The 15,118-nt window shown below is 35.1% G+C and overlaps 1 protein-coding gene and 1 long non-coding RNA gene across 9 annotated transcripts in view; one reads left to right on the top strand and one right to left on the bottom strand.

Moving 5' to 3' along the window:
* Nucleotides 1–763, bottom strand: part of LOC141491025 (uncharacterized) — a 44,054-nt gene extending 43,291 nt beyond the window's left edge. Inside the window, exon 1 of the long non-coding RNA XR_012469437.1 lies at nt 619–763. This is a non-coding gene — a long non-coding RNA (uncharacterized LOC141491025). The remainder of the gene's footprint in view (nt 1–618) is intronic.
* Nucleotides 764–786: 23 nt separating this feature from the next.
* Nucleotides 787–15,118, top strand: part of ZDBF2 (zinc finger DBF-type containing 2) — an 86,190-nt gene continuing 71,858 nt past the window's right edge. For 4 of the 8 annotated variants that reach the window (XR_012469436.1, XM_074191536.1, XM_074191535.1 and 1 more), the window contains exons 1-3: nt 1,385–9,882; nt 11,415–11,492; nt 13,582–13,692. The gene's annotated coding sequence lies outside the window, so the exon portion shown is untranslated. Of the gene's footprint in view, nt 868–1,061; nt 1,152–1,384; nt 9,883–11,414; nt 11,493–13,581; nt 13,693–15,118 lie in introns of those variants that run through there. The other 4 variants (XM_074191532.1, XM_074191531.1, XM_074191533.1 and 1 more) reach the window with 4 other exon arrangements.

The following is a 15,118-nucleotide window of genomic DNA, read 5'->3' as shown; positions in this document are numbered from 1 at the left end:
CCGGAGCTGTACACTGAACATGATGATTAGTGGCTTTGGTAGAGGTTTGCTTTAATTCCTAATAGAGAAGACATTTAGAGAGTGCTTTAAGATTCGAAGAGCGCTCTTGACATATCATCTCATTTTCTCCCCACAACAACCCTTCGAAGTGGTTTTATATTTTTATATGATATTTTATATTATAAAATTTTATCTATTATATTTTATATTGTTGTTTTTTGATACTGTTATATTATTTTATCTATTATATTATATTTCATAGTATATAATTTTACCTGTTACATTATATATTATATTTCATATTATTCATCTATTATATTTCATATTATTATATTATCTATTATATGATATTACTTTGTATATTATATTTTATATTATTTTTGAATATTATATTCTATTATATATTATTATATTCTATTTTATATTATATTACATATATTATATATTCTATTATTGTGTTATATTATTTTGTATATTTTATACATTCTATTATTTTATATATTCTATTATTATGCATATTTTCTATCCTATTCTTTTATTTTTATTATCATATCACGTCATTTTCTATAGTATATTGTTATATTTTCTGCTACTCTATTATCTCATTTTCTACATTACATTTTCTAGGGAGGATTTGCCGTCTTTGAGCCCGTGTGGTTCTTGTCCCGCGTTTCCGGCCTGACCCCGCCGGGGGTCAGCGGGCAGGGTCGGAGGTCACGTGCGGGCCGCAGGGTCCCGCTTGGCGGCTACCTGGGAGCAATGACGCTGGAGGTGCGCGCGTGACGCACGGGCCGAGCCTCCGGCGGGGACTGCAGCCGCGGCGGCGGGACGGGCTTGCGGCCGCTGGAAGGCGCCTCCCCCTCCGGGGTAAGCGGGGCTGGCCGCACTTCGCGGGCGGGGGGGGGGGGTGCGCGTGTTTACGTGTGTGTGCGGGGGGGGGGGGGGGCTGCTGCCGAGCCGAGTCGGCGCGCTCCGGGAGCCGCGCAGCCTCCGTCCTTGGGGGGGGGCGCCGCGCTTCTGACCCCCCTTCCCCTCCCGCCCTTCTCCGAGTTCGGCCTCGCTGACCCCGGAAAGGGAAAAGAAAAGCCCCCCCCCCCCTAAGCGCCGACCCCGCCGCGGCCCGGAAGGAGTCCGCGAGGGACTCGGCTGAGGTGAGTGTGGGGAGGGGGAGGGGACGGGTAGCAGGGGGCGCCCCGGGCGCGGCTCGGAGCGGGCCCCCGGGCGCCCCCGGCTCCGGCCGGCGCGGGGCTGCCCCCGAGCGCGTGCCGCCCAAGGGGCGGGGCCGGAGGAGGCCGCCGCCTGCTGCCCAGCCGCCCCGGCTCCACGTGCGGGGCGCGGGCCCCTCCGGCGGCCTGGCGGCGCTGGTCCCCTCCGGGCCCGCTTCCACCTGTTTGTCTCCTGCCTCTTCAGGGCTCAGGCTTCCTCCAGCCCTTCAAAACAAACCGCTAAGGAAAGCTGCCTGCGCCTCTGCCGCCCCCGTCACCCACCTGCGCGCTGGTCCTGCCCCAAACTGCACTGGACTGCTTCCCGTGACTGGGAATCTCCTGGGGTGGCCGCTCCTTTCTTAAAATTCTTCCGCTTTCCTTTCTCTACATTGTGCTTTTGATATTTCTTTTTTTTTTTTTAAGATTTTTGCATCTATATTCATCAGGGTGATAGGTCTATCATTTTCTTTTTCTGTTTTAACTCTTCCTGGTTTAGGTATCAGCACCGTATTGGTGTCATAGAAAGAGTTAGGTATTTTTTTTTAACTTATTGTTGCCTTTTCCCCTTAATTCTTTTTCACTCCTCCCTTTTCTCTCTGTCTATTTGACAATTTATATTCCTTTTACTTACATTCATCCATGTATATTCCTTTTCTCTCCCCTCTGAGAGATGTTCTCTCATTTCTATTCATTTAAATTCTGTTTATTGATAGCTTTATTTTATCGCATTTCCCTTACCTCTCTTAGAAGAAAGACTGAAAAAGCAAAGAGAGGGGTAAAAGCCAAAGCAATTTTACAAATCTAACAAAACAACCGTGTGGGAAGGAATATTCCATCTTCCTTACTGTATGCTTTCACTTCTGTAAGGGATAAGTAAAAGAAGCACATTTTCTCATCCATTCTTTAAAGTCACGTATGATCATAATCACACAATATTTAGTTTCATTTTGGGAGATCTACTGTTTTCCAGGCGATGTCCATTTGCATCATTGTCATATGCTTTTCAGAATTCTTATTTTTTACTTTTAAAGCAACAATATTCTATGTCATTTATATAACTTGTTTAGTTGTTAACCAGTTGGTGGGCATCTACTTTGTTTCTGTTTGTTTCTACAAAAAGTTCTGCTTTGACTTTTTGAATATATGAGATTTATTATGTCTTGTCTGACCTACTCATATGTGTAGGGGAGCTATGTGCCCAGGGATATGATCTTTAGGTTAAAGGATATAATGGTTTTTAGTCATTTCAAATTGCTTTCCGTAATATTTGGGACAATTCATAACATGATGTATTAGTGTACCTTTCTTTCAACTGCTTCTCCTACCTCAACATGCCATCTTTTTCTTTTAATTTTTATTTTTTTCCAATTACATGTGTTTTCAGCGTTCACTTTTTGTTATACATTTCTGCCCTTCTCCCTCTCCATGACAATGAGTAATCTGATAGAAGTTATACATGTACTATCATGTTAAACATATTTCCATAACATGTTAGTTATGTTGTGAAAGAACAATGAGAACGGAAAAGATAAAACCTCAGGAAAGAAAATACATAACATTTAAGTGAAAATAGTATGCTTTGATCTGCATTTAGGCTCCATTCTTTCCCTGAACATGAATGGTATTTTCCATCACATCTTTTAGAATTGTCTTTGATTATTGTATTGCTGAGAAGAGCCAAGTTGATCATCATACCATGTTGCTGTTAACATATACAATGATCTGGTTGTTCTCATTTCACTCAGTATCAATCTATGTAAGTCTTTCTAGGGTTTTTTTAATTTTAATTTTTTAAAAAAAATTATTTATTTTCCCAACTTCATGTAAAGATAATTTTCAACAAATATTTTTTTTTGGTAAGGTTTTGAGTTCTATGTTTTTTCTCCCTTCTCTCCCCCTCCCTTAGAGAGTAATCTAATATAGGAGATATATATATATATATATATGCATATATTACTTTATTTTAAACATTTTCATATTAATCATGTTGTGAAAAAAGAATCAGAATAGGAAAAGAGAGGGGAAAAAACATGAAACACAGAAGATAAAACAAATTTAAATAATTGAATAAAAATTGCTTTTATCTGCAGTCAAACTCCATAGTTCCTTCTCTACATGTGGATGATATTTTCTCTCACAAGTCCTTTAAGCAAGTCCATCATAGTTGATCATCATACAGTGTTTCTGTTAATGTGGAAAATATTTTCCTGGTTCTGCTAATTTTACTTCCCATTAGTTCATTCAAGTCTTTCCTGAAGTACAGCCTCTCATGATTTCTTACAGAACAGTAATTCTCCATCACATTCATATGTTACAGTTCATTCAGCCATTCCCCAGTTGATAAGCATCCCCTCAATTTCCAGTTCTTTGCTGTCATGGAAAGAGCTTCTATAAATATTTTTGTATATCTGTGTTTTTTACCCTTTTTAATGATCTCTTTGGGATACAGACCCAATAGTGGTATTGCTGGATCAAAGGCTATGTACAGTTTTATTGTCCTTTGGGAGTAATTGCTCTCCAGAATGATTGGATCAGTTCACAACAACTCCATCAAAAGTGTACCAATAGTGTTCCAGTTTCCCACATCCCCTTCAAATCATCATCCTTTTTGGTCATGTTAGCAAATCTTTTAATTGTGAGGTGGTACCTCAGAGTTGTTTCAATTTGCAGTTCTCTAATCATTAATGATTTGGAACATTCTTTCATAAGACTATATAGGTAACTAATTTCTTCATCTGATAACTACTTGTTCATATCCCTTGACTTTTTTATCAATTGGGGAATGACTTATTCTTATAAATTTGACTCAGTTTTCTTATATATTTTAGAAATGAGTCCTTTATCAGAAATGCTGGCTATAAAAATTGTTTCTGAGCTGTGTTCCTTCTAATCTTGGTTGCATTGGGCCATCTTTTTTTCAGTTTGCCAATTTACTGTGTATGGAATAAAACCTCAGTTGTTTTGATTTGCATTTCTCATTAATCACTTAGAATAGTCTTTGTATACAGTTAATAGTTTGTAATTCTTTTGAAAGATATTTGTTCTTTAATCAATTATTCATTGGTGATTGGCTCTTTGTTTTGATTAATTACTCCAGTTCTATATGTATTTTGTATATAATCCCTTATGAATATTTAATTTAATTTGAAGATTTTTTTCTCTTGCTCTTATGTTCATATTTCCCTTTTCTTTCCCTAGCTATAGCTGAGTATACCTGATTCAGTTCTCTTATAATTTTTTTATGATATGATCTTTAGTGTTCAGGTTATGTATGCATTTTGCTTTTATTGTGGCATATAGTGTGAGATGTTGGTTCAAATTGCTTTCTAGTCTTCTGAGAATATCTTTTTGCTATGATAGGGAGCTTTTTGGTGAAGAAATTTATGATTTATGTTTTCATTTTTTTGAACACTTCAGTTGTTTCTGATACTCCTTATCTGATGTTTCACTAATTGTTTTTATTTTCATTTTTAAAAATAAGTACCAAATAGTTTTGATAAATAGTGCTTTCTAGTATGATTTGAGGACTAGAAGTGCTATCCCCTCTTCATTCCCATTTTTTTTTCTTTTGAAGATTGTAAATGTTCTTTCAAATGAATTTTTTTAATCTAGTTATATAAACTATCTCTTTGGGAGTTTGAAAATCTGTGAGTGAATTTAGATTGCATTTTTATCACACTGTTATATTCTGAGCATGAGCATTTAATATCTTTCTGATCATTTTGTCATTCTTGAAATTTTAAAGATTATTTTATAATTGCATTTGTATACATCTTGGGAATGCATTTCCTGAGTCTTTAAGAAGACTTATGTAATAAAAAGAAAAATTTTGGAATTAGAGAACTTGGTTTCAGTCTCAGTCTGACTACTTACAAACTGTGTGACTTTTGGGAAAATCACATTATTTCTCTGACCATGAAGACCCTGATATTATTTAAGGTCTCTTTTAGTCTAAATCATAAACATCTACTGTTTTTAAAAATCCTTCCTAGTTTCTTTCTTTTCATGAATTTAGGTATTACTACAAGTTTGTCTTCACTCTCATTTCTTGTGGTTCTCCCTTGAGTAATCTCATCTTTTTTTTTAAAAGATTTTTCAAGGCAATGGGTTTAAGTGGCTTGCCCAAGGCCACACAGCTAGGTAATTATTAAGTGTCTGAGACTGGATTTGAACCCAGGTACTCCTGACTCCAAGGCCGCTGCTCTATCCACTTTGCCACCTAGCTGCCTCTCATTCATTTTTTTTCCCTCATCCATTTTTTAATAAAGATTTTATTTATTTTGAGTTTTACAATTTTTCCTCTGATCTTACTTCCCTCCCCTCACCCCCCCCCATAGAATGCAATTTGTCAGTCTTTACATTGTTTCCATGTTATACATTGATTCAGATTGAATGTGATGAGAGAGAAATCATATCCTTAAGGAAGAAACAAAGTATTAGAGATAGCAAGAAAATAGTCTTTGGTCTTTGTTCAAACTCCACAAACTCCACAGTTGTTTTTCTGGATACAGATGGTATTCTCCATTTTAGACAGCCCCAAATTGTCCCTGATTGTTGCACTGATGGAATGAGCAAGTCCATTCAAGGTTGATCATCACCCCCATGTGGCTGTTAGGGTGTACAGCGTTTTTCTGGTTCTGCTCATCTCACTCAGCATCAGTTCATGCAAATCTCTCCAGGCTTCCCTGAATTCCCATCTCTCCTGGTTTCTAATAGAGCAATAATGTTCCATGACATACATATATCACAGTTTGCTAAGCCATTCCCCAAGTGAAGGACATTTACTTGATTTCCAATTTTTTTGCCACCACAAACAGGGCTGCTATGAATATTTTTGTACAAGTGATGTTTTTAACCCTTTTTCATCATTTCTCAGGGTATAGACCCAGTAGTGGTATTGCTGGATCAAAGGGTATGTACATCTTTGTTGCCCTTTAGACGTAGTTCCAGACTGCTCTCCAGAAAGGCTGGATGAGTTCACAACTCCACCAACAATGTAATAATGTCCCAGATTTCCCATAGCCTCTCCAACACTGATCATTATCCTTTCTGGTGATATTGGCCAGTCTGAGAGGTGTGAGGTGGTCCCTCAGAGAAGCTTTAATTTGCATTTCTCTAATAAGTAATGATTTAGAGCAATTTTTCGTATGACCATGGAGTGCTTTGCCTTTGTATATCCTTTGACCATTTGTCCATTGGGGAATAGCTTTTTTTTTTTTCAAATTTGACTCAGTTCTCTGCATATTTTGAGATGGATCCTTTGTCAGAAGCATTAGTTGTAAAGCTTGTTTCCCAGTTTACTGCATTTTAGATCTTGGTTACAGTGTCTTTGTGCAAAAGCTTTTTAATTCAATGTAATCGAAATCATCTAGTTTGTTTTTAGTGAATTTCTCCATCTCTTCCTTAGTCATAACCTGCTTCCCTTTCTATAGATATGACAGGTAAACTAGTCCTTGATCTTCTAGTTTGCTTATAGTATTGTTTTTTTATGTCTAAATCCTATATCCATTTTGATCTTATCTTGGTACAGGGTGTGAGGTGTTGGTCTAATCTTAAGTTTTTTCCATACTAACTTCCATTTTTCCCAGCAGTTTTTATCGGAGAGAGTTTTTATCCTAATAGCTGGACTCTTTGGGTTTATCCAACAGCAGATTACTATAATCATTTCCTGCTATTGCACCTAGTCTATTCCACTGGTCCACTACTCTTATTAGCCAATACCAGACAGTTTAGATGACTGATGCTTTATAATTTAATTTTAGAACAGGTAGAGCTAAGCCCTCTTCTTTTGCACTTTTTTCATGAAATTCCTGGAAATTCTTGACTTTTTATTTCTCCATATGAATTTACTTACATATTTTTATAACTCATTAAAGTAGTTTTTTGAAATTTTGATTGGTAGAGCACTAAACAGGTAGTTAGTTTTGGTAGAATTGTTATTTTTATTCTATTAGCTCTACCTATCATGAGCAGTTGATATTTGCCCAGTTATTTAAATCTGATTTAATTTGTGTGAGAAGTGTTTCGTAATTGTTTTTCAAAAAGTTTCTGAGTCTGCCTTGGCAAGTATTTTAGATTGTCTGAGGTTACTTTGAATAGGATTTCTCATTCTAGCTCTTCCTGCTGTATCTTGCTAGTCTTATATGGAAAAGTTAAGGATTTTTGAGGGTTTATTTTATATCCTGCAAGTTTGTTAAAATTACTAATTGTTTCCAGGAGTTTTTTTGGATGATTTTGTGGGATTCTCTAGGTATACCATCATGTCATCTGCAAAGAGTGAGAGTTTTGTCTCTTCCCTCCCAATTCTAATTCCTTCAATTTCTTTTTCTTCTCTTATTGCTGAAGTTAACATTTCCAATACAATATTGAATAGCAGATGCCCAATATGGGCATCCTTGTTTCACCCCTGATCTTAGGGAATGCCTCTAGCCTCTTCCCATTGAATATAATGCTTGTTTATGGTTTTAGATAGATACTGCTTATTATTCTAAGGAACAGCCCATTTATTCCTACACTCTCTAGTATTTTTAGTAGGTGCTGCATTTTGTCAAAAGCTTTTTCAGCATCTATTGATATGATCATATAATTTTCTGATAAGATTGTGGTTGATATAATTTATTATACGAACAGTTTTCCTAATATTGAACCAACCCTGCATTCCTGGGATGGATCCTACTTAGTCAAAATGCATTATCTTAATGATAACTTGTAATTGTTTTGCTATGATTTTATTTATGATTTTTTTTATCTATATTCATCAGGGAGATAGGTCTATAATTTTCTTTCTCTGTTTTGTCTGCCTGTCTATCTGATCTCTCTGCCTCTCTCTCTCTCACACACTCTCTCTCTTTCCCTTACAATGATTTCTTTTCTCCTGCCTTCCATCCTGTCCCAGCTTCCCACATCCCACATTAGAAACTTTCAACCGTTCAAACTATAGTCCAGTATCTTTCTTGTCTTTCTCAAGCTAGATTCTTGAAAGTTGTCTATAATTGCTGCCTCTTCTTCCTCTCAGTCACTTCTCAACCTTTTGTATTTTTCTCTTTTGACCTATCATTTGAGGTCTAGTTGAAATTGTAATCACTAATATAATTCATTTTATATATATATATATTATATAATATATGTATGTAAATATATATAAATATAAACATTTCTCTTCTGAGCTCTTAAAGCCCTACATAGCTATCCCTGTACTACTTTTTCATCTTCATTGGGCATTATTCCCCCTTCTCATACTTTGCAATCTAGTCAAATTGGCCTTCTCTGTTTTTTACCTGATGATACAGCTCCTTATGTGTAGGGGCCATCTCTAGTCATTCTGATCTATATCTTATCCCAGAGGAAAGAACAAGGTTAGTGACTTTGCACAACTCTGCTTCACTTAAATCCAATTCACTTGCAAGGCATGACATCACCTCATGCCTGCAATTACAATTTCCTTGCTTCCACTTCAGAGTCCCCCTTTATATTTTAAGATGTAGCTATATTAATTATATGAATATGATAAAATACTGTTATGCCAGAAGTGACAAAAAGGACAGTTTTAGAGAAATAGGGAAGACTGATGCAGAGTGAAGTGAGCATAATCAGAATAACAATTTATACGACAGCAGCAATTGTAAAGATCATACAACTTATGAAGGACTTAAAAACATTGATAATTGCAATAACTAACTGCAATTCCAAGGGCCAGTTATGATATATACTACACATATCCAACAGGTAATTCAAGGTTGCAAAACGAACAAACGTTTTTGGATGTGGCCGGTGGGGGATTTTGTTTGCCTGATTATTCATATTTCTTTGAAGAGTTGTTTTTCCTTTTTCTTTTCATTGTAGAGGAGGAGGTAGAAAGGGGAGTAAAGAAATGTCAGTTAATCAGACAAAAAAAAAGATACATCTTCAGGCACCCATCTTCATGAAGCTTTGCCTTATCTACTAATATTCTCCTTACTAAATCATCTTGTACTTATTATTTTGTATATATTTGTTCTTTAACTTTCCATTTATATTGTATATATTTTATACGTACTTATTATTTCTCCTATTAAAATGTAAGCTTATTCCAACTAGGAATTGTTTCATTCTTTGTAATAATATTCCTAGAAGTCATATAGTTCTTAGTTAATACTTGTTGATTGTATAAAAATCAATCCTTGTTGATTGTATAAAATCAGAGTAAATTGGCTTTTACTTACCTATAAAACAGAATTCATGAATTTGCTACATGAACTTTTTGTTATCAATAAGTTTCTTTTGACTTGCATTTATCTAGCAATTTGTATGCAGCATTTTGTTATACTTTGTAATGTGTATTGTAGGGTTTTTTTGGTTACTTTAATAATGACAGGTCATGTCTTAATAACTTTATAATTCTTTCATTTAAATTTTTATTGATTGATCTTTCTATAAATTATCATTAAATATCTTGTTATTTATAAATTTTTCATAAACAAAAGGGAGATTTTTGATTGGGACAGTTTTAAGAAATGTAACCTTTTTCTTAATGATTACTGGAGAATGTTCATAAATAATAATTCCTATGTTTTTCTGCATTTTTAGGTTTCTAACCTAGATATCCATACTGAAGCTGAAGAAGGCTACAACTTTGAATTCTAATGTCTGTTATATATTTGAAATAGTCTTATATTGTGGGGGAAGGACTACTATCAAAGTTAGTATCTATTCCTTTAGGTTATATTTTATTTTAAAAATTTTATTTATTGGGGTGGCTAGGTGGCACAGTGGATAAAGCACCGGCCCTGGAGTCAAGAGTACCTGGGTTCAAATCCGGTCTCAGACACTTAATAATTACCTAGCTGTGTGGCCTTGGGGCAAGCCACTTAACCCCATTTGCCTTGCAAAAAACCTAAAAAAAAAATTATATATTTAAGGCAGTGGGGTTAAGTGATTTGCCCAAGGTCACACAGCTAGGCAATTAATTATTAAGTGTTTGAGGTTGTATTTGAACTTAGGTCCTCCTGACTCCAGGGCCCGTACTTTAACCATTGTGCCACCTAGCTGCCCCTAGGTTATATTTTAGACTTCTAAAACTAAATTGACAATTTGACTTCTTTATACTTACCTTTCCAACAGGTTATTGATAAAAAAAATCAGCATTTGTTATCATACTCTTAAAAAAATGTTGGCACTGCTTCTGTTTTGCATGTAAAAATGAAATTTGCCATGTAGAGATGAAAAATATGTAAGTTTTTTCTATTTTGCGTCAGCGAATTTATGATAAACGATTTTCTCTCTGTTCTCAATTTAAATAGTTAAAGAAAAACTCATTTCCTCAAAGTAATACTAGATTAAGGGAGGGGCTTCTTTAAAAAGTTAAAGATTTTTATTTAATGCAAACCTTTTTTTAACATAAAGCAAATTCAACTTTATTTTTTAAAAAATTATTTTATTTGTTCTCTAATTATATACAATAGTAGTTTCTACCTATCATTTTTTGGTAAGGTTTTGAATTTTACACTCCTCCCCCCTCCGCAGAAGGCAGATAATCTTTACATTGTTTTTTGCTATACGTTGATCGAAATTGAATGTTTTCAGAGAGAAATCATATCCTTGAGGAGAAAATAAAATATTAGAGATAGCAAAATTCTGTACCTACACAAGACACTTTTTTTAAAAAAATTGAAGGTAATAGAGTTTGGTCTTTGTTTAATGTCCACAGTTCTTTCTCTGGATACAGATGGAATTCTCCATCACAGATACCCCAAAATTGTCCCTGATTATTGCACTGATAAAATGAGCAAGCCCATTAAGGTTGATAGTCAGCCCCATGCTGCTATTATGGTGTATAAGGTTCTTATTCTGCTCATCTCTCTCAGCATCACTTCATGCAAATATTCCCAGGCTTCTCTGAATTCCCATCCCTCTCTAATAGAACAGTTTTCTTATAGGTAGTTTAACAATGCTGGTAAGCCTCCAAATTTTGCAATTTTTTAAAAAAGGAAATCTTTGAAATATCTTACTTTCTTGCTTGCTCCAAAGACAAAATGACTTTAGATTGTAGTGGATAAAAAGCATTTCTCTTCTTGGTTAATGATGTTATACTGACAACATGGAAACTCTTTGAGAATAGGCATGAGTTTGGTTTTTGTCAATGAAGCTCCTGTGCCTGGCATATGCATAATAAATGTTTGTTGATATATTATCTTGTGATTTATATCCCTTTCTAATCCCGGTGTGGTGCAGTGACAAGAGTGTTGGATTTAATCAGAGGACCTGGATTTGATTCCTGGCTTTCCTACTTACTTACCTGGATGGCCTTGGGTAAGTCATTTAAATTTTCTGAGTCTTCATTTCCTCATTTGTAAAATATTGTAGTTGAACCTGGCAATCTCCTTAAATTTAGCTCTACATTTTTGATGCCATGAAACCTGTGATACTAGGTCATTACATTTCTTGAAAGCAAAAAGTATATCTTTTTTATCTCCTCCCAGGGCTTAGGAAATTGTATTGCACAAGGGAGCCAGTTGTTGAATTTTAGATTTGAGACATTTAGGAAAATGTAAAATTACAAAGATGAGAACCTTAAATGAAGGTAAAACAAAACCTTTGACTCCATATAAGTAGAGTTAAAACAATTGTGGAGTTAAAAATATTCAACAGCAACTTTTCATTTAATTAAATATCTTTAATTTTTCTTTTCAAAAAGAAAAATAGAAAGTAAAATTTGCAAAAAAAGTTGTCCAACTGCTCTTTTAGAGTATATCCTTGCTCTTTTCCCCTCTAGGACAAGTGCATTTTATAACATTTGTTGCTTAATGAGTAACTCTAAGAGTTAACCTCTTCAAGTACTTGTAGTTCTTCACTTGCTTCATCAGGTTGCAAATTTGTAAAAGGAAAAGAGAATAAAAGCATATAAAAAACAGGGTTACATTGAACAACCTTGAGCCTTAGCTATCCCTCTGCTTTTAGATAAAACTTTACTTATCCAGTAGTGGAGATAGATCACCTATATTTGACAGACTTGGAAAGAAAGAAATGTTACAATTTCCCTCATTAAGCATTGGTATTTAATAATTTGTACCCATCAGACAATATAGGAAAAAATTGTCAAAATAAACATTTTTTTTTTATCATACCTTGTGAAAGAAAAACTTGAAGAACTTTGAAGATTATAGTGAGAACCTAGGAAGGGAACCAAGTAATTGATTGGTTTGATTAATGTTTCATCTGGGTCAGAAAAAAGACTATTTAATTTTTATTTATTTATTTTTAGAGATGAAATTTTATTTACTTTTTCTGACACTTTTTAAATTAAAAATATTATTTGAGTTTTATAATTTTCCCCCCCAATCTTATCTCCCCCCCCCCCATGGAAAGCAATCTGTCAGTCTTTACTTTGTTTCCATGTTGTACATTGATCCAAATTGAGTGTGATGAGAGAGAACTCATATCCTTAAGGAAGAGACAAAAAGTCTAAGAGATAACAAGATCAGACAATAAGATATCCTTTTTTCCCCTAAATTAAAGGGAATGAGACTATTTAATTTTTAAAAAATCTAAATGATAATACAAGCTAACATTTGTTTAGTGCTTACTGTGTGCTGGGTGCTGTGCTGAACTCTTAAAAGATATTGTCTCATTTCATTCTCACAAAAATTCCTCAGAGGAGATTCTGTTATTATTTCTATTTCATGATAAGGAAACCGAGGGAACCAGAGTTTAGTTGACTTTGCTCAGAGTTACAGAGCTAGTAAGTGTATGAGACTGGATTTGAATTTAGGTCTTTTTGATTCCTTGAACTCTATGGTCTGTGTGTCATCTAGCTCTAATTAACGTATATTATTTGTTTTTGGTTGGACTCTAAAAGATCAGTTCAGTGAAAAAGAAGTTTTAGCATAGTAATCAATTATATTTTACCTTTTTTTTTTTAAAGAAAATTGAAATACATATCTTATTTCCCGACTTAATTTTTTTTGAATGAATTTAAAGCTTCTTCTAGCCATTAAAATCTAGAGGTGACTTTGGGTGCCCTGTAGGGATGAGGTAAAAGAGACAAGTAGAACCTTGTAACTTCTGATTTTTCAGGAGAGCCTAGAAATAGCAGGAAAATTTTGATCCTCCTTTGGGGATCATAGTCAGATATGGACAAATCTTGAGGTACTAAACTGAACCAGGGTATGCCGTAACCTTTTGGATGGATTATAAACCTTTGAGAGAACCTCTAGAATTCTCACATTTGCCTGACTTCTGCCCAGCTGAACAGTTGTTTTGGAGATTAGGGCAATTCTCAGAAATACTGGATCCCTTACATTCAGTATAAGTTGTAGCTTTATAGAATTCAGCATATACAAAGGGTACCTCTAATTTTACATTGGTTTTTTTAATTGATGCCTTTTCTTTTTATTCATAGTCTTTTCCTGATGTACTACCCTCTTCCTCCAATTTCCACCACCAAACTCTCCTTTGTAACACAGAAAAACAGGAAAGCAAAACCAATTGGCATAGCAACTGCTTCTGACAGGTATGTACTCATCATCTCTACTCTTCTACCAAGAGAATGGAATTATATTTTAACCCTTGTATAGATGTGTAGTGCTGCCTCTACTTTTCATAAAAAAATTCTGTATAGTTAGATTTTTTCCCCTTTGAAAATCAGTAATTATAATATAAATACAGCAACATTTCATTAACTGATATAGGTAGGGAAGTTGTATTTTCTAAATAAATGAATTTTCTATATAAAACTATATTTTTGGTTTCATTCTATTTAATTGCAGTTACTCAAATAAATTATGCAATTTTATTTGATTAGAATTGCAATTTATCTTATATTGTTCAGATATTTTTTTCCCCTCTGTCTTCCATGAAAAAGTGACCATGCCAAGGCAGACTTTTCTATGTATAGAAGTTATCCAATTCCATCCTATATCAGTAGATAACCCTACTTTTAATCTTCAGTTTTCTCTTGTCTGCTGGTTGCTTCTCTGCTACCTACAAACATCACATTAATGTCTCCATCATTATAAACCCCTTTGGTCTGTACACCCTTTATCGATTTTCTCTTTCATGACCAAACTCCTTGAGAGGAATCACTCGCTTTTTTTTTTTCTGAATTCCTAGGAAGCAGTCTGACTTCTGATCTGATAGTTCAGCTGGAACTGCTTTTTTCTAAAACTACCCATAAGCTCTTTAATTTCCAGATTTTAAGGCTTTTTGTCAGTCTTTATTCTATTTGCCCTCTCAGCAGTCTTTGAGACTATTGATCATCCTCCTCTCCTTAATACTCTTTTCTCTCTAGGTTTTTGTGTTTTTGTCTCCCTATTTGCCTCCCTGTCTACTCTTTATATTCTCCCTTCCTAGATCTTCATCCAGGTTATGCTTGCTAACCTAACCTGGCCCCTTACAATTCTGTTCTGTACTTCATCTCTTCTCTTTCTGTATATATATCTGTATATATACTTGGTGATCTTATCCTCCTATTGATTCAGTTATCATTCTTATGTAGTCGGTTATCAGATTTGTCTAGTTTGACCTTTTGTTTATCTCTTCTATCTCCAGTCTCACATTTCTAGCTATAGACAACTCAAACCGAATGTCCTGAACACATCTTAAACTTGATATGTTACAACAGTTTTCATCTAGGGGCAGCTAGGTGGTGCAGTGGATAGAGCACTGGCCTTGGAGTCAGGAGGGCCTGAGTTCAAATCCAGCTTCAGACACTTCATAATTACCTAGCTGTGTGACCTTGGGCAAGTCACTTAATCTCATTGCCAGAAAGGAAAGAAAGAAAGAAAGAAAGAAAGAAAGAAAGAAAGAAAGAAAGAAAAAGGGCAGAGAACGTGCTTTTCTATATTGGCCAGATCTTCACTCAGGCAAGTTTAGTAATTTAGGCTCAGTGTGGTTGTAGAGACCTACTACACTCTTGGTCTATTAAACCAAATAAAAAA

Source organism: Macrotis lagotis, chromosome 6, assembly GCF_037893015.1.
Source record: "Macrotis lagotis isolate mMagLag1 chromosome 6, bilby.v1.9.chrom.fasta, whole genome shotgun sequence".
In the NCBI taxonomy this organism is placed as follows: Eukaryota; Metazoa; Chordata; class Mammalia; order Peramelemorphia; family Peramelidae; genus Macrotis; species Macrotis lagotis.
This window is presented reverse-complemented; position numbering and strand designations above follow the sequence as displayed.